Source organism: Pelobates fuscus, chromosome 9 (assembly GCF_036172605.1).
Source record: "Pelobates fuscus isolate aPelFus1 chromosome 9, aPelFus1.pri, whole genome shotgun sequence".
Classification (NCBI taxonomy): Eukaryota; Metazoa; Chordata; class Amphibia; order Anura; family Pelobatidae; genus Pelobates; species Pelobates fuscus.
In genome coordinates, this window is record NC_086325.1 from 11909051 (window position 1) to 11930840 (window position 21790).

At 40.6% G+C, this 21790-nt stretch overlaps 1 pseudogene; it reads right to left on the reverse strand.

Moving 5' to 3' along the window:
* Nucleotides 1–1339: 1339 nt before the first annotated feature.
* LOC134573595 (heat shock cognate 71 kDa protein-like) lies at nt 1340–2792 on the reverse strand (annotated as a pseudogene).
* Nucleotides 2793–21790: the final 18998 nt, after the last annotated feature.

The window sequence follows — 21790 nt, forward strand, 5'->3', positions numbered from 1 at the left end:
CTCTTTTTTTCAGGCCTACCCGAACATTGGTTTTGGCACACCACAACCGACTAACATAACTCTACTTATTATCCCTGACCACAAATATATAAGACTGTTATGATAATCATACCTTGTATCTCTGGATACTTGAGAAGAATTAGGAATCCATATCGCAGAGTAAGGCTTGATGTCTCTGTCCCAGCAAAGAACAAATCTCTTATCGCTCCCAATAAATTATCCTCGTGAAATTCCGTTTTAGGGTTATTCTTTTCCTGGGAAACAATTTACAAGTTTCCTTAGACATCTAGTTGCAGCATTATTCCTAGATTAGCATAATTCATGCATTTTATCATACTACCTCCTCCATCCTTATCAGGAAGCTGTCTATGAAGTCACGTGGGCAGTTTGTGTCCAGCGTCTCTCGATGAGATTGCACCATGTCCTTCACAAACTGTCGTAGTTCTTCAAAATTGGCAAAGAGTCTCTGGTGTGGACCAGGAATATGTCTGAGCACATTTGGGAACATTTGAACAATCTGTAACAAAATTGCATATTTTGTAAACTAAGAAGAAAATGAATAAGGAGAAAAATCTGCCTGCAGTGCCTTCTATTAAAAAGCCGAGTGGAATATATAATATGTGTGGAAGTGTTATCTAAAGCTATATTATGTGATTTTCTTTTGTTTGGATTTTACTTCTTCCTTTTATTTTTGCATTTGTTGACGAATATATTGAATATATATATGGTATTTGTGGAGGTTTCACAATCAGCTAAATAAATCCCTATTTTATTACTTTGCTGTTCCTTTATCGCAGTCCCAAAAAATATTTGTTAAAGGCACTAATAAAATAAAATATTTTTAGTGTGTATCCCATCTCTGTGTCACCCAAACCAGATATGCAACACACACCACACACAGTGGTACTTAGCTTTTAAATAATTCATGCAGCTTCCCAAGTGGTTTTCCCAATTAACCACCCCTCGTAACAGCAAAATGGATAGACAAATAGATTGTCATCTTAACCACCCCTCGTAACAGCAAAATGGATAGACAAATAGATTGTCATCTGTTTTAATTTTTGCTGAAACATTTCCATATCACTAACAAGAAATGTAGGGGAAAAAAGTGTATCTTCTTTTTCTCCAATGCGACATACATCACCTGTCCAGTCCTAGAATTCAACAGTCTGAAGATATCTCTAATATTTGATACAAGGCTTTTGAAATCCTCATCTTCATAGTCAAATCTCTCACCAAAGACCACAGAGCAGATGACATTGGACACAGCTTGTCCCAGAAGATGGATTGGGTCGAATGGAATGTCTGTTAAGAGAATTTTAGAATCTTAAAAGCTTATTAAAGGAAATAGACACATGACAGAAAAGAGTTACTAGAATAACAATATATGTGAGGTTGTATATAAAAGCATGCATTGGCTAATGCCTTGTTTCTCATCCTGTAGCATGTTTCTTTTGTGTTTTTTTTTTTTTTTGCCAATTAAGGAGATTTTATTCATCTGGATCTATAGGTTTACAGTACAATGAGTGAGTGTAATGGTGTTCTTTTCTCCTGCATTATGGGTGACTTCAAGTACTCATGCCCCTAAAAATAACTTTACAGCATCTTATGGGAATTAATTCTGAACAGCCAATACAAAGTGTCCTAGGAATAAACCCATGGAATGTTGTCACAGTTTAGGATTAGTCGACCTCTTCAATAGTGGGTCCAGATGAACCGCCGGCCTGCTCTCCAGCACCTGGGAAACCTCCTGGTATACCACGAGGCATTCCTCCAGGCATACCTCCTGCACCCTGTTACAGCTTGGTGATAATGGGGTTGCAAACCTTCTCCAGTCCCTACTGCTGGTGTTCAGACTCTTCCTTTTCAGCAGTCTTATTCTTTTCTAGCCAAGTAATTATCTCATTGCATTTATCCATGATCTCCTGTTTGTCCTTATCGCTGATCTTTCCTCTAAGCTTCTTATCTTCCCCTGTTGCTTTCATGTTAAAGGCATAGGACTCTCTGCTTCTCATCCTCAGTCTTGTATTTCTCAGCTTCTTGTACCACACACTCAATGTCCTCCTTGCTTAGACGACTTTTGTCATTTTTAATTGTGATCTTGTTTTTTTTGTCAGTGCTCTTGTCCACGGCAGACACATTGAGAATGCCTTTGGCATCATTATCAAATGCTACTTCAATTTGAGGAACACCTCTTGGAGCTGGATGGATGCCAGTCAACTCGAATTTACCCAACAGGTTGTTATCCTTTGTTATGGCCCTCTCACCTTCATAGACCTGAATCAGCACACCAGGCTGGTTGTCAGAGTATGTGGTGAAGATCTGTGTCTACTTTGTGGGGATTATTGTATTACGCTTTATGAGGACGGTCATTACAACACCGGCAGTCTCAATACACAGTGACAGAGGGGTAACGTCAAGCAAAATAAGATCCTGGACATTTTCTGACTTGTCACCAGACAAGATGGCAGCGCTGCACCATAAGCAACAGCTTCATCAGGGTTTATGCTCTTGTTTAGCTCCTTTCCATTAAAGAAGTCCTGAAGCATCTTCTGAATTTTAGAAATACGAGTGGACCCACCAACCAGGACAATATCATGGATTTGTGATATGTCGAGTTTGGCATCACTGAGATCCAAGGTTCCTCTAAACAGACCTGCATTAAGTTCTTCAAAGTAAGCTCTTGTAATGGAGCTGTAGAAGTCAATTCCTTCATAGAGGGAATCAACAGTATCCTCAAATCTGCGACCAATCAAACGCTTGGCATCAAAAACTGTGTTTGTTGGGTTCATTGCAACCTGATTTTTAGCTGCATCTCAATGAGCCTTTTGGTGTCTGTGAAGGCCACATAACTTGGTGTTGTCCTGTTACTTTGGTCATTGGCAATAATTTCTACTTTGCCATGTTGGATGACTCCCACACAAGAGTAGGTGTTGCCAAGATCAATACCAACTGCTAGTCCCTTAGACGTGGTTTCTAGTGTAACACTCTGCTATAGTATGCAGAAACCAGGAGCTGACCTATGATGTTGGCTGAGTATGGTAAACGGTACAAGTATAGAGATTGCAGGTATATAAATGTGTACTGTGCCTTTAAGATATAGGAAATGTATGCTGTGCCTTTAAAAAACTCACATAATATGCGTGGCAGGTCTATTAGCAAGAAAGAAAATAAAATAAAAAACAGAGGGAAAAGAGTAGTAGTAAGAACAAAGGAAGGATCCAATAAGTCACAGATTTCTAGTGTGCTGGTTTGCTTGTGCAATTACTGAGCTGCTCACCAACTCTGAGCTCTTGTCACTAGGAATGAGCATCCTGTAGCATGTTAACCCCAGTGAGTACAAGCACTAATGGTAAGTGTATGTTAGAGGTGGCTGGCTGGTCACCTTAGTGCTCCCCAGGAGGTGGTCATATGGGGAAGAATGGAGGTGGAGACGGCAAGACCTCTACTCTTCGTGATCTTCAAACGTGCTCTGTGGTGATGCCAGCAGCCGGGTTATGATGGCACTCTGGGTCCGGCATCACTAAATAGCATGCACAGGAGCAGTGCTGGATGAGAAAGATTGCACAAGCCCCACATTGGTCCCTTGTTGTTCTCCCAAGGGTAAGGAGGCTGGGTGGACTTAAAACAAATACAAATTTGTTAGTGTGTGTGAGATGATGTGTATGTATCAGTGTGTGTCATATCAATGAGTGTGTCTGTCTGTGAGTGTGTCTATCAGTGAGTGTGTGTGTCAAATCAGTGAGTGTGTCTGTCAGTGAGTGTGTGTTTGTCAGTTGTCTTTGTGTGTAAATGTGTATGTCAGTGTACTCTGTGTGTAAATGTGTGTATGTCAGTGTCCTCTGAGTGTAAATGTGTGTCTGTGTCCTCTGTGTGTACATGTGTGTCAGTGTCCTCTGTGTGTAAATGTGTTTGTCTATCAGTGTCCACTGTGTGTTAATGTGTGTTTGTATCAGTGTTCTCTGTGTGTAATTGTAAATGTATTTTCAGTTTGTGACTTTTATATTTCATATTTCATATTTCAGTTATAGTTCATACACTCCTCTTTGCATACACAATATTCACATGGTTCCAACAATGATCCCCATGGAAAGGATCCCCACTGGGCCCAGGGCTATTACTACCATAAGGGCGCACTGGCCCGGGAGCACAAAGGTCTGGGTGACAGGCTGGTAGTAAGCGCACAGCACAGCGCTCCTCTCCTTCCGATCACTTCCCAACTACCTCAGCCAGCACACTGGACCCCAGGGAAGCCACCCCCTGCACCCAAAAGGTAGTAAAAAGAAGGGTGGCTATAAAAGTGTAAAATTTTACCAAAATGTTTGTCTATGTGTGTATCTTTATGTTTGCCAGTGTGTCTGCATGTCATTGTGTGAGTGTATCTGTATGTCTGCCAGGGTGTCTGTGTGTATCTGTGTGTCTGTCAGTGTGTGTATGTAGCTATATGTCTGTCTGTGTGTGTATCTGTGTGTGTGGCAGTGTGTCTGTTTGTGTGTATCTGTGTGTCTGTATGTCAGTGTGTGTCTGTCTATCTGCATGTGTGTCAGTGTGATTGTGTGTGTATCTGTATGTTTGTAAATTTGTGTATATATGTTTCAGTGTATCTTCATGTGTGTCAGTGTGTGTATCTGTGTGTATGTGTATCACAGTATGTGTGTAGCCTAGTATGCATACATCTCAGCTTTCAAACACCAACGGTACAAACCTACCTACATATCATACTCCATACAGAAACATGCTTACATTCAAACAAACAAACACTGCTCAATGCTAAATACAACCCTGCAAATATGGTAAATTTGGAGAACCCCAGCTGTTAAAACATTGTTGGAGTTGTATGACAGATTGGGATCTACCATGTGGTCACCCTTCAAAAAGAGAAGGGGCAAAAAACATTCTTGCCCCAGGGCCCTTTCTACTTTAGTACCACCACTGGTGCCCAGTGATGGAACTGGGCTGCTGAATTAGATACCCAAATAAGAGTCAGGAAGCATTCTTCCCAGGGACCTGATTTCACAGGCCTAAGATATAAATATGAACTTGTGACTGCATGTCTGTGTTTGTATGTCTGTGTATGCCTCTGTCTGTCTGTATGTGTGACTGTATGTCCCTGTATGACTGTATGTATCTGTATGACTGTGCATGCATGTCTCTGTATGCCTCTGTATGACTGTCTCCATATCTATGTCTCTGTATGACTGTCTGTATGCCTCTGTATGACAGTGTATGTAGGCCTCTGTATGCCTACATGTATGTCTTTATGTCTGTATGTTTCTGTGTGCCTGTGTCTGTATGTCACTGTATAACTATATATCTGTGTATGTATATCTATGTATGTATGTATGTCTCTTTATGTCTGTATGCCTTTGTATGACAGTCTATATATCTCTGTATGACTGTATGTCTGTGTTTGTATGACAGTGTAATTGTAGGTGTAGATTGTATGACTGTCTGTATGTCTGTGGCTTTATGACTGTGTTTGTTTGATTGTGTGTCTTTTATGACTGTGTCTGTATATCTTTTTGACTGTGTGTATGAATTACTATGTCTGTGTGCCTATATGGTTGTGTGGCAGTATGTTAGTGTCTGTGTTTATATATGTATTTTTACATGTATATATATCTATGTCCATATGTGAGAAAGAGAAACAGAAAAGGGCTGGGGGGGGGAGAAAGAGACACAAAATGGAGATGGGGAAGAAAAGAGACAAACAAATGGGCTGTGCGGAAGTATGAAATATTAGAGACACATTGAACGGGGGATACACTAAAGGGGGGTGTAAGATACAAAGAGCAAAAAGGGTAAGACATTGAAGAGAGGGGATATTAAAGAGGGAAATAAATTTAAAAGGAGGGCTACGAGACAAAGAGGTAAAGATGATTTTTTTTTGCTGTGCGGTGGGGTGGCAAAACGCTCACCTCTCCACTATATGACCACTATAAAGCATAAATTGAGGGAGTCTCTTACTGAATCTCTCTCAGTAAGTATTGCAGTTAGCATGTTATTCTCCCATGTGAAAATTATTGTAGGACTCACCGATATTGGGGTACTGTAAAGTAGTGGTGGGCTTAACACAATATAGCCATACAGTAAAACTGAATCCCCATATTTGTTTGCTGAGATAGGTGATTATAAGTAGCCCTATGTTCTGGCTGTACCCCCAGTTCTCTTTCTTTTCAAACTATGGTTTCCCTGTTTGTTTGTTTCTGCCTGCCCCAGCAGATCAATCATCTCAAAGGGAGCGTCTATTAAATATTGCGTATATATGAAGAGAAGAGAATATGAGGAGAAGCAGTCAAATTAGATATTCACATAAATTTATAACATAAACAATATATAAATAAAGAATATTTATTTACTGCTACTCTTTTGATTAGTCACTTCTCACTTGATCATGTGGATAAAATGAACATTTAGTGGCTGTTACCTAGTGACCTAACATCTTTTTTTCCCATCAATCATCTATTTTTTTCTAAAGGGGGATGTACATTGGACAATAGGGGGAAGACATTCAAAAGAGGGGTGTAACTCTGAATGCCGAATCAAACAAACACATACGGCCATCACATTACTCGTTTGCTCGATTATACGTCCATATGCCGCAGATATACTAAATTCGTCTGGCCTAAATTCAGACTAATTGCAATTGAGAGGAAACTAAATGCATACTGTAAGTCTAATAAATACCTCAACATGTTAAAGGAAATTAAGCAAAGTATGTGAACGGTAATCTCCAGTTTTGTGTACAGATTTAATCTATGTCAATATATTTAATAAATAACACAAATACATTAAAGGAACACTATTGTGTCACTAAAATAAATATGTACTCCTGACACTATAGTGGTAAAATCACAGTTTAGGTTTAGGTGCCCAGCCCCACTTGCCTCCCTTTGAAAAACGGATATTACCCACCTTTTTCCATGCCTTGCCAGTCTCACCATGGCTGGGAGTGCCTCACTTCACCTACATGGCTGAGATCATCAAACTTGATGATCTCAGCCAATCCAATGGTTTCCCATAGGAAAGCATAGGAAGGGTATCCGCCTACATGGCAAAACACAACGCCAATCAACATCTCCTCATAGAGATACATTGAACCAATGCATCTCTATGAGAAACGTTCAGTGTGACCATGCAGAGCCCCAGGAAACACACTGTAGTGGCCAACAGAGGAGTGGACAGTGGACGTGTCCTAGGCTGTAATATAAACTCTGACTTTTCTCTGAAAAGTGTTTACATTAAAAAGCGTGAATGGGTATGCTATAGACAACATAACAACTAAATACAGCTGTAGTTAATTTTGTGACTGCAGTGTCCCTTTAAAATATATAATTAACTGGACCCTGACCTGGCCTTAGGCCCTCCCACACGCTGGGGCACAAGTGGCAGCAATGACACTAGCATATGTTCCATAGCGGTATTTTCCTTTATGATACCTTAAGTTTGTTTTATTTTTTCTTGAAACCCACACGGCAGCATAACGCTAGAGGCGCAGACCAGTGACATGAAGCTTTTATTGTTAATCTTACAATGTTATAATATGTCGGTCATAACCTTACCTAGCTCCAGCCTAAACAAATAGCATGCTCCAAGAGAATTTTATGTGTACATACACTTGTACCCACTCAGAACGTATATTCAGACACAAGTTAAGCATGTTTTAGATCAATAACTACGGCCACGCAAACGCCCTATTAAAATCTATAGAGAAACTGATGGCTTACCTGAACGTACACGTTCATTAGACATTAGACTGTCTAAACTTATGCACACCTCTGTTAATTCTTAACTTAAACATAAAATTGTGCACTGTTGCCATTATGTTATGGAAGAGATTAAGCTACGACAATATATACTGTTTACTACTTGACTTACCCTTATATATAAAAGAAGTGCTAGAATTATCATGTACCTCTGTGCCCGATTGTTTGAAATGTGCTAGAGGATTGCCTTTGGGGTACCTCACACGCAACTGTTATAAGCTTACACACTACAAAAATAAAGAATTAAAAAAAATATATATATATTTATATAATTAAATGACATTGCCTGCCACATACTCCAGGATGGGTTCTGTAATGGAAGTAAAGGCTGTGCATACCTCCCTTTCTGACTACAAAATACACATGAAGATTTTCATAGTATCGTTAGATCTTTGGTATTTTGTGTTTCTTTGACAGATTTAATCCTTGTTTTAACATGAGGGAAGCATCGTTTTTTTTTTGTTTGTTTTTAACTCTATAATTTTTATGTCATGTATTATTGATTATTAGGTGATATTCTTCTTTAAATACCATTCCACAGACCTTTATTCTTTCTGAAAGTTTCCGAGAGACACTGAGCTTCCTCTTGTATTCTCTCCTCTAGGCTTCTCTTCCCCATTCCGAAGTTCCTCAAGGTCATGAGAGAGAACCGACGTATTGTTTTCCATGTTTCCCCGTTTGTCACAATGATACCTAAAAAAACATGAAAAATATCTTCACACATCCCTATCCTCTACTTAATCTTGAATAAGGCTGAATATTTAAAGAACATTTACATCTCACAAAGAGTTAATTCATACTAAAAATATATTCCCAATATATATATATATAATATTTTTACAATCTAGAAATGAGACGTTCTAGAACCGACAACATAAGTTTCACATTATCCAAGGATTCACTATCTGGTTTTAGTCTTGTTTTTAGTAATAGTGTCACTATTTTCCTTTGGAATTGTTCATAGTCATGTTTTTGATTATTTGTCAGTTTGAAAAGTCAGTAAAATGATGTTAAAGGCCACAAAAAATGAGTAACTTTAGTTAAACATAAAAAAGCAAAATGTTTATCTGTGAAGTCTGTTTTATTTTTACATCCTTTCTGAATATAAAACAAAACCAGCAATTTTTACATACTTAGTCAAGTGATAAAGTTTGAAAAAACATTAATGTTCAGCCTTTCAAGCCTGGTAGCTCCTGATATCTTAAAGGCATGTAAAAGACAGATGTACCATCTTGTCTGACCATGTTCACCGGCGTGTATTTTTATTTTGTGTAACACTCTGTAGTGCACTGCGCTGAAGAGTAACGTGTCTGTCCCATGTTTTCCTGAACCTCAATATTTATGACCAAGAATCTCATCCTCGTGTTTATTAGCAAGTCTACTTATCATGTCATCAATTATTTGTAGGCGTCTTGTACCATACTGCACATAATGTCTTTTGTTGTGAGTTACTTTGATAACCAGTAATAATAATCTATTGATTTTGAGGTATGCCATGTTTCTGGCACGGGACTGTAGTAGTGTTCTCCTTCACACCGAAAACAGATGTCTACCTTCTGACCTACTGTCATCTGACTGAACAACTACCGATCAACCAGACTAAGCTTATCCTGCACACAGTGATTCCCGAAATCCTATCCTATACTATCCTAGTATTTGCATGTATTACCTGGAGTTTTTTTTGGAAGTGGACAGATATATTTTAATCCGTGTATTTACTTTATGACAGTAATTATGTAAGTTATATTCTGATTCTTACCGCTTTCTTGAAACAGCCTTTCAATCAGTTCCATTTTCCCCCGGTCGTTAAATGAATCCCCATAGTCTTGCAGAGCTTCTTTCACTGTGTCGCACCCAATGAGTACGACACCACGTAGGCCAAAAAGATTAATCGAATATACAGATCCATATGTCTCGCTCAGCTGCAGAGAGTAATAACCATGTGAAGTATATTTTAATATTTAATATTTTAAAAGTCAAGATTAAGCAATTGTCTTAGAAATAAAAGTCCAAAGCAATGTGCCTCAACATGCATTCAAGTGGGTAAAGGTCTTCCTGTTTGGTTTATTGTATCTAATAACCTGTTATGTTAACTTTAGTAATTTCTAACATATGTTTAGTGCCAGTATGGTCTCCAGCATAATCTGACTCACTTTACGACCTAGTCTACCAAGGGACTGCAATCCCCTTTCCCCTACTTTAGCAAATCTAGTTACAAGTACCACTAAATCCTCAGAGCACAGACAAAACCATCCAGGGGGGATTATGTACAGGTTAAGTAGTCTGGCATAAGTCATGTTACTGTATCATCCTGTAGCAGGTGTCCAGCACTCTGCTATAAGAGCCACCATAGTGCTATGTTATTGAAGGTGGGGGACTGTGCACCCACTCCATTCCTGACCTCAATTTCTTTGCTGTGAATCCCTCTGTTGACTGCTTGCATTGAGTATAAAAGTAAATTATATCAAATATATTTACTCAAGGGGTAATTCAAAGTCAATTCAATTAGGATTTAAAATTTAAGGACAAAATAACCAAACCTTTCTAAGATAGTAGTGCTAATGGTCGAACAATATCCCTAGATGTCCTTTCCACTCCAAAGGATCCAAAAAAAACTATACAGAAATAGATGTTTTCAAAGAACAATCACCAATACTTTTTGAGAAATGTAAAAATATATTTTTTTGTCCAAGAAGCTTTTAAACAAGTGGAGAATTATGATCAAAACATATTTTAATCTGTGAGAATGATGGCGCTGAACACTTTACAAACAATATAAATGTTATATTTGTTTGTACAGGTGGTCCTCACTTTGAGAACTACCTGCTTTACGACTACTCGTACTTATGACCGGCTATCCAGCAAAAGTATTTGAGGGGAATTTTCCTCAAACATAGATTTGCAGGATTCCCTGTACCAGTGAGCTAATCTTTGTTCAGGGAATTTCCTCGAACATAGACCTGCTCTCTATCACATACTCTCTAGCGCACGGGTCCTCAAACTCCGCCCCCCCCCCAGATGTTGCTGAACTACTTCTCCTATGATTCTTTGAATTACATAGATAGCCAGAGAATCATGGGAGTTGTAGTTAAGCAACATCTGGGGGGTCGGAGTTTGAGGACCCATGCTCTAGCGCATCCTCACTTACCGACCAATTCATTTTGCGACTGAGTCGTAACAACGGAACCCGGTCGATAGTTGAGAGCTGTTTGTAATGTTAATTTTAGAGAGGTTGTTAAATAACCAACATTGAAGTCTTCTGTCAAAGGATAAAGAATTGTGAAAGATATTGTCTGATAAAACCTTGTGTAACTTTTAGCAAAGTCCCCATCTTAAAAAACATTATAACAGGGTGGAGCCTGACCTTCAAGCTGTTTGAACATGTTGTGCTTAAACGCTTGCATTTTTGGCTGAATTTAGGGCGCTGAACCTGACTATTTGAGCACCAGGACAAATTTTCTGTATCTCTAAGGTCAGGGGTCTCCGATCAAGCTGATTGCTACTTCTCCAGCAAGTTTACTTTGTTGAGAGACTCAAAGATTTGCTAAGGCTTACTGGAAGAAGAGCTGGTGTGAAGCGGCCAATTGCCCTTTTCTTCTGGACTTGCTGCACTCTCACCATTCCCTTGCACAAGTGGGAGATATCCTTGTCCCCTCTAGGCAAATAACAGCAAGCCCAAGCCCTTACCACTCCACTGAAGTAGCCACAAGTTTCTATGCAGTCCATAATCCAATATGGTGGACTCTAATCTCTCAGAGGCAAATGGCATGTGTACAACTCAGCAAGACTTCCTACAACATACCAACTGATGCGGCTGGTTGAGCATTTTGAGCGCTTCTGGTTGAAGTTAAGGCAACACTATGCTGCCAGTAAATCTACTCCAAGGATGGTAGACCAGATCGCTGAGCAGCTGGAAGAAGTGGGGCAACCTCAGAGCAACACTACAGTAAAGAAGCCTAAGCAACCCCTCGATCGCCTACCTAGGCCGAGAGTTATCCAAGGCATGCAAACCTCACATCAGCCACACCGGTGGAAGATCACAGCGAAACAAGGTGTATGCCACCTTGTGTCTCCGCTCTCCTCCAGGTGGGGATAGTCTTAGACTCTTGCAGTAGCCGAGCCTGTGGTATAATGATGATGGCTCTAAGCAGGCCTGGGGCCAGAGGGGCAACCCGTACAGGTACACAATCCTTGCCGCTTCTGGGAGTCGAAAGATATCACTTGTTGAATTGCAGCTCGAGCCATTCTTTTTACTCAACCGTAGCAGCAGGGCCGGATTAAGAGCACAGTGGGCCTGGTTCTGATAATTATGATGGGCCTAATTACGGAATCTTATCGACCAAAAACACTAAAACAGTCATACCTCCCAAGCGTCATGTATCTGATGGAGATGGTGCTGGAGGGCAGGGCCGCCATCAGGGGGTGACAACCATAACGGTTGTCACGGGCCCAGCGGCCCTGGGGGGCCCGGCTGCCCGGGCCCCACGTGTAGCGCATGCTGATGGAGCCCATCAGGTGGCCCACTCACTTAGGGCCACCCGATGGGCCCTGTATCTTCAGGGGCCCGGTCAGCGCTGCGGCCGTGCAATAGTGCGACCGGGCCCCTTTAAAAAAAAATCCCAACCGCAAAGTACTGCTGGGAGGAAGTGGCCGTCACTTCCTCCCAGCTCCCTCCCCTCAGCGCTGCGCGGGAGGCAAGAAACACAGGCCGCAGCCCGCAGGAGCCACGCCGACTCCCATCAGCCACAGCCTTCCACCTGCAAAAAAAGGTAAGAAAAATTAGCTGTATTTGTGTATGTTAGTATGTATCTATGTCAGAATGTATGTATGTCTGTATCTATGTCTGTATGTATGTTAGAATGTCTGTATGTATGTTAGAATGTCTGTGTGTATGTCAGTATGTCTGTGTGTATGTCTGTGTGTATGTTAGAATGTCTGTGTGTATGTTAGAATGCCTGTATGTATGTTAGAATGTCTATGTGTATGTTAGAATATATGTGTGTATGTCAGAATGTATGTATGTCTGTATCTATGTCAGTATGTATGTTAGAATGTCTGTGTGTATGTCAGAATGTATGTATGTCTGTATCTATGTCAGTATGTATGTTAGAATGTCTGTGTGTATGTCAGTATGTCTGTGTGTATGTTAGAATGTCTGTGTGAATGTTAGAATGTCTGTGTGTATGTTAGAATGTTTGTGTGTATGTTAGAATGTCTGTGTGTATGTTAGAATGTCTGTATGTATGTTAGAATGTCTATGTGTATGTTAGAATATCTGTGTGTATGTCAGAATGTATGTATGTCTGTATCTATGTCAGTATGTATGTTAGAATGTCTGTGTGTATGTCAGAATGTATGTATGTCTGTATCTATGTCAGTATGTATGTTAGAATGTCTGTGTGTATGTCAGTATGTCTGTGTGTATGTTAGAATGTCTGTGTGTATGTTAGAATGTCTGTGTGTATGTTAGAATGCTTGTGTGTATGTTAGAATGTCTGTGTGTATGTTAGAATGTCTGTATGTATGTTAGAATGTCTGTGTGTATGTTAGAATGTCTGTGTGTATGTTAGAATGTCTGTGTGCATGTTAGAATGTCTGTGTGTATGTCAGAATGTATGTATGTCTGTATTTATGTCAGTATGTATGTTAGAATGTCTCTGTGTATGTTAGAATGTCTTTGTGTATGTCAGTATGTCTTTGTGTATGTCAGTATGTCTGTGTGTATGTTAGAATGTCTGTGTGTATGTTAGAATGTCTGTGTGTATGTTAGAATGTCTGTGTGTATGTCAGTATGTCTGTGTGTATGTTAGAATGTCTGTGTGTATGTTAGAATGTCTGTGTGTATGTTAGAATGTCTGTATGTATGTTAGAATGTCTGTGTGTATGTTAGAATGTCTGTGTGTATGTCAGTATGTCTGTGTGTATGTCAGTATGTCTGTACGTATGTCAGTATGTTTGTGTGTATGTCAGAATGTTTGTGTGTATGTCAGTATGTTTGTGTGTATGTCAGAATGTCTGTACGTATGTCAGTATGTCTGTGTGTATGTCAGTATGTCTGTGTGTATGTTAGTATGTCTGTATGTATGTCAGTATGTCTCTGTGTATGTCAGAATGTCTGTGTGTATGTCAGAATGTCTGTGACTGTCTGTGTGTGTATGTCAGTATGTCAGTATGTCTGTATGTATGTATGTATATATGTATGTATGCCAGTATGAATTAATGTATGTCTGTGTGTATGTATGTAATGTCGGTGTATGTATGTGTAAGTCCTCATGCATGTGTGTCTGTATGAATGTTAGTATGTGTCTATCTGTCACTATGTTTGCCTGTGTGTCTGTATATGTGTGTATGTCTCAGTATGTGTGTGTCAGTACATATGCCTATATGCGTGTATTTCTGTTTCAGTATGTGTGTCTGTTAGTATATATTTTTGTGTGTGTCTGTGTCTGTGTCCTTTTGTATCAGTGTGTTTTTTTGTGTCTGTGTGTATTCCTGTGGGCGGGATTTGGAGGCAGACCCTGTGGGCGGGATTGGAGGCAGGCCCCAGGGGGCCCAGACCCTGAGCTGAGTTAGGGGCCCCAAAATTTCTGGTGGCGGCCCTGCTGGAGGGAAACACGTGGGATGCAGCTATAAGAAAACACATACTCTATGCTAATTTCTCTCTAATTTATGCTTTCATCTTTCAAGTAAATCCATAACCCCTAACAGCAGTGTCCAGTGAAGCAGGAAGTCAATGGGTGGGGTAAAATCGTGTGCCACTGGCGCGAATCACGTGACAAGACCTGCCAAAAGGGGTGAACATGCCCAAAAAGGGGGCATGTTTGTCCAAAGAATTTAAAGGATAGCCTGGCATGAATGCATGTCAGGCTGCCTGCCAATCATGCAGGCTGTCCAACTAAGGACATACCATGCAGGCAGCACCTTGAGCTTGGCATAAATGCATCTAATGATGCGCTCACTCAATGCTTTCTAAGGACTGTACCCTAGCACTCGCTGGTCCACTTGTCTCCTTACCTTCTTACTAGCAGGCAGAAGTTCCTGGTATATAGTCTGAGACAGAGAAAAGGTGTATGTAGTGAGTGTAGAAGAAAGGGGACATGCCACAGTGTTAGAGAGACCAACGTCTGCATTACCTAAACTAATTTTAATGTCAGCCAGTCCACACAAGTTTTGTTCCCATACATCCCTCTTAAGCTTCCAAACTTAAAGGGACACTATAATCACCAGAATAACTACAGCTTATTGTATTTGTTCTGGTAAGTAGAATCATTCCATGCAGGCTTTTTGCAGTAAACACTGTCTTTTCAGAGAAAATAACTCCACTGGCCGCTGCTTAGATGGCTGCTAGAGGTGCTTCCTGGGGCAGTACTGCCTAGTGTGCAGCACTGCCATTCAGTGTCTCCACCCTCTGCATGCAGACACTGAACTTTACTCATAGAGATGCATTGATTCAATTTATCTTTATGAGGAGATGCTGATTGGCCAGGGCTATGTTGGACTTGTGCTGGCTCTGCCCCTGATCTGCCTAGTTGACAGTCTATGGGGAAGTATTGTAATTTGCTCAGACCACCATTTCTGAGCCAGCAGCTGCAGAATTGAATACAAGTAATATTTTACTATATTTAGGGAGGCAAGAAGGGGCCAGGGTGGTGGTTTCAACATGATAGGGTCAGAAATACATGATTGTGTTCCTGACCCTATAGTGCTCTTTTAAGCAAGAGTATGTGAAGAGTAGTTAAGGTTGCCACCTTTCTTGGAAAAAAAATACCAGCCTTAATCAGTTATGCGTGACATCACATGATGTAAATCACAAGGAGTGACATCAGAGAAAATTCTGTAAAATCACCAACAAACTACTCACAGTTTGATTCTGCTGTATAGATGGATTGCTCCCACCTGTCTCCCAGTGTCTCAGTCTCGCAAGTCACCCAGTGTCTCAGTGTCCCTATGTATCACAGTGTCAGTGTCCCCATGTCGCCCAGTCCCCTAGTCTCCCAGTGTCTGTGTCCCCATTTCTCCCATTGTCCCAATGTCTCAGTGTGTCCCCATGTCACTAGGATACTGGGGACACTGAGAGACATGGGGACACTGAGAGACCCGGGGACACTGAGACATGGGGACACTGGGAGACATGGGGACACTGAGACATTAGGGACACAGACACTGGGAGACATGGGGACACTGAAACATTTGGGGACACTAAGACACAAGGGACACAGAGACATGGGAACACAGACACTGGGAGACTAGGGGACACTGGGAGACTAGGGGACACTGGCTGGGAGACAGACACTTGGGGACAGTTGTGGACATAGACATGTGGACACTGGGACATATAGGGACACTGGGAGACATGGGGACATCAGGCACACTGAGACACTAGGGACACAGACACTGGGAGACATGGAGACAATGAAACATTTGGGGACACTAAGGCACTAGGGACACAGACACTGGGAGACTAGGGGACACTGGGAGACTAGGGGACACTGGCTGGGAGACAGACACTTGGGGAGACATGGGGACACATGGGGACACTAGGCACACTGAGAGACATGGGACACAGACACTGGGAGACTTGGGGACACTGACACACTAGGGACACTGGCTGGGGGACATGGGAACATAGTGTCTCCGTGTCCCAATGTCTCAGTGTCTCCCAATGTCTCTGTCTCACAGCGTCCCCATGTGTTTCAGCATCCTCATGTGTCTCAGTGTCCCCAAGTGTCACAGTGTCCCCAGATCTCCCAGTGTCTGTGTTCTAGTGTCTCAGTGTCCCCTATTGTCTGTGTCCTCATGTGTCCTAGTGTCTCAGTGCCCCCTAGTGTATGTGTCCCCTAGTGTCTCAGTGTCCCCATATGTCCCCAAGTGTCTCAGTGTCCCCATGTTTTCCAGTGTCCCCAAGTGTCTCAATGTTCCCAGGTCTCCCAGTGTCTGTGCCCTAGTGTCTCAGTGTCCCCTAGTGTCTCAGTGTCCCCATGTGTCCCTGCTGCCTTTCCCCCCATCCCTCACTTACCTGAGCTGTAGATCTGCTGTCTGGACTCTCTGTGCTGTGTAGCTGCTCCCCCACGGATCAGTGAGTAGTAGAGAGAGGCAGGGATATTCTGTAACTTCCTATCCCTGCCTCTCTCCACACACAGTGACCCCTACTGGCTGGTGCTGGTATTGCAGAGTAATTTCCATTTATTCTGAGAAAATTACCTGCGTATTGCTGGTATTACTGCAATACCAGTACGGCCAGGCAGCCTCAAAAACCGGCTGTGCCAGTAAAATACCAGTCAGGTGGCAAACCTAAGAGTAGTGTGTAAAAAAAAAATAAAAAAAAATTCCAAAATATTTTTTTTTCAATTTTTTTTTTTTTTAAATGGGCCTATTCCATGGGCCTGGGCCTGGAGCTGCAGCTCCATCAGCCCCTATGTTAATCTGGCCCTGCATAGCAGTCTCAGTTGATTTTATTTTGTTATCTAAGCTATGCAACTCTCTCTTTCTTTAACTCCTAAGTTGCTTATTACTAGTGTGGTGTGGGGCTATACAGCAAACAGTGTGTCCGGAGGTTACATAATATAGGTAATGTACTTAGCACAGCATTTAGCATTTAATATTGATTCGACCTTACAGTCTAGACTTACAAGTGTGTGCCTTGTTGAGCAAAGGGTGCGGTTTACCTAGTACTTTATATTGCCTTAATAATACCTGTTATATGCAGGCTTCCTTCACTAGACGCCACAGTTTAGGAGTCTCCCTTTGGATCTCCATATAGACACGGCAGTTTACAAAATATAAGGTATTACTATATGTTGTTGCAATGCTATGTCATATCAGTATAACTGTTTTGAATCCTCTATTGCAAGTATTGTCATTAAACTTAGCTCAATAAAAGAGATTGACAAAAAAAAAAAAAGCATTATTACCCTGGAGAAGGTTTTAATAGTACCCCCGTACATTTTTAAATTATTAAAAAAAAATTAGAACTTTAAAACCCCACGGTCTGAATATTGAAATTGACCTATTTGTATAAACCCCCTCTCTTTTATAATTCCCCCTTTTTATATCATCTCTATTTTTATTACATTTACCTTTTTGTAATACATTTGTATTGCTTTTTTAAATTATTTTTATTTATTTTTGTAACACTTTTTTATATATTACACTATCTTATTTTTTTTATATAATCTTATATGTTTTTTATGTTTTTATATATACTATCAGTAGTTTGATTATTTTGTCTCACAGATTTTCTATTCTATTTCTATCACAGGTTTTCTATTCATTTGGACTTTACCTTTGCAAAGCTCCTCCCTTATTTCACTGTAATTGTGTATTCTACTTAACTATTTAGCTATAAAAGGATGGACTGCATAGGGATCTTAGGAAGCCAAAACCACAGCAAAGCTAGTCATTGATTAGGACGTCTTAAATTCACTTTAAATGCACCAAGAATTCTCACTTTAATAAATAGTGCTGAATATTGCATTTATTTCGTATGCACTATTTCTCTGTATTTGTCAGCATTAATAAATATAGCTGTATGATAAATTTAACGGAAAACGCAGCTAAACTGTGAACTGATCAGATTACCCTGTAATGTGTGTGCTGTCCTGACATGCCTTTCAGGTGTTTTTCCTATCCTGACCCTGTGTTCCATTCATTGTTCTTGTAAAGCTATCTGCTCCCCTTTTGGGAGAGCTCATACGAACAGGTTCCGTTCGTCTCTCGAATTGGGTCCACCCCAAGATCCCATTTAGAATGTTTAGTTAGAACGTTCACACCTCGCTAACGAGGTGTGAAATCCGCAAACCGCAGGAGAAGCCTGGGTGGCGACCCGTTTGTTAGACAAACACCGTCCAGGGAGAGCATTTGCGGATTGCTTCTCGTCTCATTCGGTTACCGAATGAGGACCTCCCCAGTGACCCTTTGGAATGTTTGCACCAATCAATTAGAACATTGGCAACTTGCAACATAAGTTCGAAACCGCAATAACATTTCGCAAGAAGTGTGAAACCTCAAGGGAACTAATTAATGAGTGCTTCCCCTGGGTGGCCGCTGTTAGTATGGACGAACGCCGACCAGGGGGAGCATTTGTATCCCAAATGGAGATGCTTCCCTTGCCTGGTTTCACACAGAGACTTCATGAACAGAGGAGGTTCACATTGAACACAGTTGTGAAGGTCCCTGAGACTGGTGGGGACATTCCTTGGGGACAATGGTGGTTTGGTGGGGCTTCTGTAGCTGGGAGTCACGGAGGCGAGATGGGAAACCCTGAGGATGGGTGGTGGGAACTGGGGACAAAGGATCTAAAGTTCCTGTCACACGCACAGGCCCCTGGGAGTAGGAGGACCCTTGGAGGGGACACTAAATGGCAGGAACAGGGGACAAAGGAACTGGGGTTCTGGTTCCGTTATGTTACCCTCGGGAGGGGGAGGACCCTGAGAGAGGACATTGTCTTTTTGTGTGCTCCACCCCTTGCATGGGGAAAGTATAAAGCTGGGTGTGACCAATAAAGTTGTTGTTGTACCCCTGGAACTGTGTGTCGTTCAGTTACTGGGGGGAAATAGGTCTCTTAATTTATTAATAATTTATTAATAGCAGAGGTATCCAGTCGGGTTACCCTGGGGTCGCTACAATAAACATATTCAGGAGCTGTTAGTATTTTATTTTAAATTTTTGCTTTGAATTAATATTTTGGTTTTATCACCTTATCTGCATTGTGCTCCCAGCGATACTGTTTTGTATTGTCCCCAGTAAATGAAGCGTGAATCTACTCTGCAGTTCCCTAATCTGCCAAGAACGTGTTAGTTTGAGGCATATTCACTCCGGGGCTGAGCTTCATTCAGTAACTCCAAGAATATCATGATCGTTACACTTAGTCCTCTCTCCTCTTTGCACCCTCTGTCTGTCTCTCTGTCTGTCTGTCTGTAGGTATGTCTGTCTGCGAGGACTATGATGTGTTTGTAATAACCCATGGAGAAATTTGAGGAAGAGAAAATTTATTCAATTGTTGTCAGTGTGTTTACAGCCAAGACAATGTATCTTCGTCTGATTTACTTCCTCCTGCTTATCTGTGAGCTGAAACCTTTTCTCTGAGTTACAAATCATTATGTAATAAGAATTGTCTGTGTTCACTGTTTAATGGTCTTTACAAAAGCCATGTCAAATCGGATTGAGAAACATAACAATTTCCACTAAAACAATCCAGACAGGCATGTTTATATCTTTCTGACAAATTGTGTCTAACTCCTCATAATTAACTCTGTTGATAAATGATTCCCTCATGTTAGTCTCTAGTACTACTACCTCCTCTGGTGGAAGATTATTCCCTGCATCAATAACTCTTTCGTTAAAAAATATCCCTAAGTTTCCCTCTGTTTTATTTTAGATATAACCCGTAGTTCCAGGTATCCTCTCTTTCAAAATATTCTTCTTGTACTTTATTGAATCGTTTGAGATGTTTGTGTCTATCATGAATTCAATGCTCACCTTAACCAAGGACTGGGGTAATTCCGCAGGGTTCATCTGCAGCATATTTCCCAGCAGGGGCAGTGGAGAAGGTCCCGGGGGCAGGTTCTCATACTTATTTTTGTCCCTCTGTGTGATGAGGTAAATCAGGAGGGTGACACAGGAGACAAGAAGAACTGTACCTACAAGGCCCAGTTCCATAGTGACAATGATAAATGTCCAGAAGCACAAATGTCTCCCCTCTTCTTGCTTCTGAAAGAGGTTGTCCTTTGTAGGTCGACCCATGCACTCTGGGAAAAAATACAGTTTTCTGTTTGTGTGTGTGTGTGTGTTTTGTTTTTTTCAAATCAAATATGGAGTGAGATCTCCCCCTACTGGTAATTTAGATAAATAACTCAAATAGCATAATCTGATTTTCTTTCCCCTTGTTAACCTTTGGGATGTTTAGTGAAAGGATCCAAAAAGAGCAGAACATTCTCACTGACACTGACACAGACACAGCTCTATTGAATATTGTTGGATAACGTTTTCAAACGTATTTAAATTATTTATCTTTTAACATGATTTAATATACAAAAAGACATTTTAAATTAATAATATTTATATATTTTTAATTACAAAAATTACCTAAATATCATCTTATATTATTACATTCATACTATCTTAATTACTATAGGTTCTACAGCTGTGTTTTCCATTCAATATAAGTATTTCTCTGCTTATTAAAACATGTGTAATCCAAAACAATAAAAATACAATTACAAAAAAAAGACACAAGCAGCATAAAACCACTAATTGTCCAAAGCCATCTGTGGAGGGGGCAAGAGATAGGTCTAATTTCAAGGTTTGTTCTATTCCTCGTGCAACACTAATCATATTTGATATTTATATTCTCATTGACTAGACTCTATTTTTAATGTCCAAGGTTCCCAGATTTCCTTATAAACCTCTGTCAGTTTTAAATTCCTATTGATCGATTTTTTTTTCCATTTTTGTTGTTGATTAGTTGTTTGTTTTTCAATCTTGCTCCATGATAGGTTTGTATACTTGCCTGTAGCCTTTAGTATTTTATACCCTGCTGACACTCTAAAAAAAATGAATACCAATAATAGTATGTTTATCCAATGTCTATCATACTTCACAGAATATTCCACTAAGCAATTCATTGAGTCGGGGCAACTGGACATAGCGCCAAGATTTTACAAAGAGCAACTCTACCACTAGTAGTCTGAGCAGACAGGGTGTCCCCTTGCAGTCTTTAACTTAAAGATTAATAACCCTTTATAGTCTTGAAATCTGCATGCCTGTCTATACGCACTTAAATACCTAGTTTTCTCTCTACATATGTCTTTATATAAATGTATTAATACATTTGTTGCCATGTTAAGCATTGCGGAATGATGCTTGGGTTAATAAAGGTAAGGCTTCCCGCAAATAACTGTAATGTTCGCTGTCCCAGAAAACAAACTTAAACAAACATACACTTGGCTACAGACTGGTACAGAAGGAACGCTTAGAATCTAGCTGGAGGTGAAGATCTCAGATTCAGAATGTAGGGTGTTTCAGGA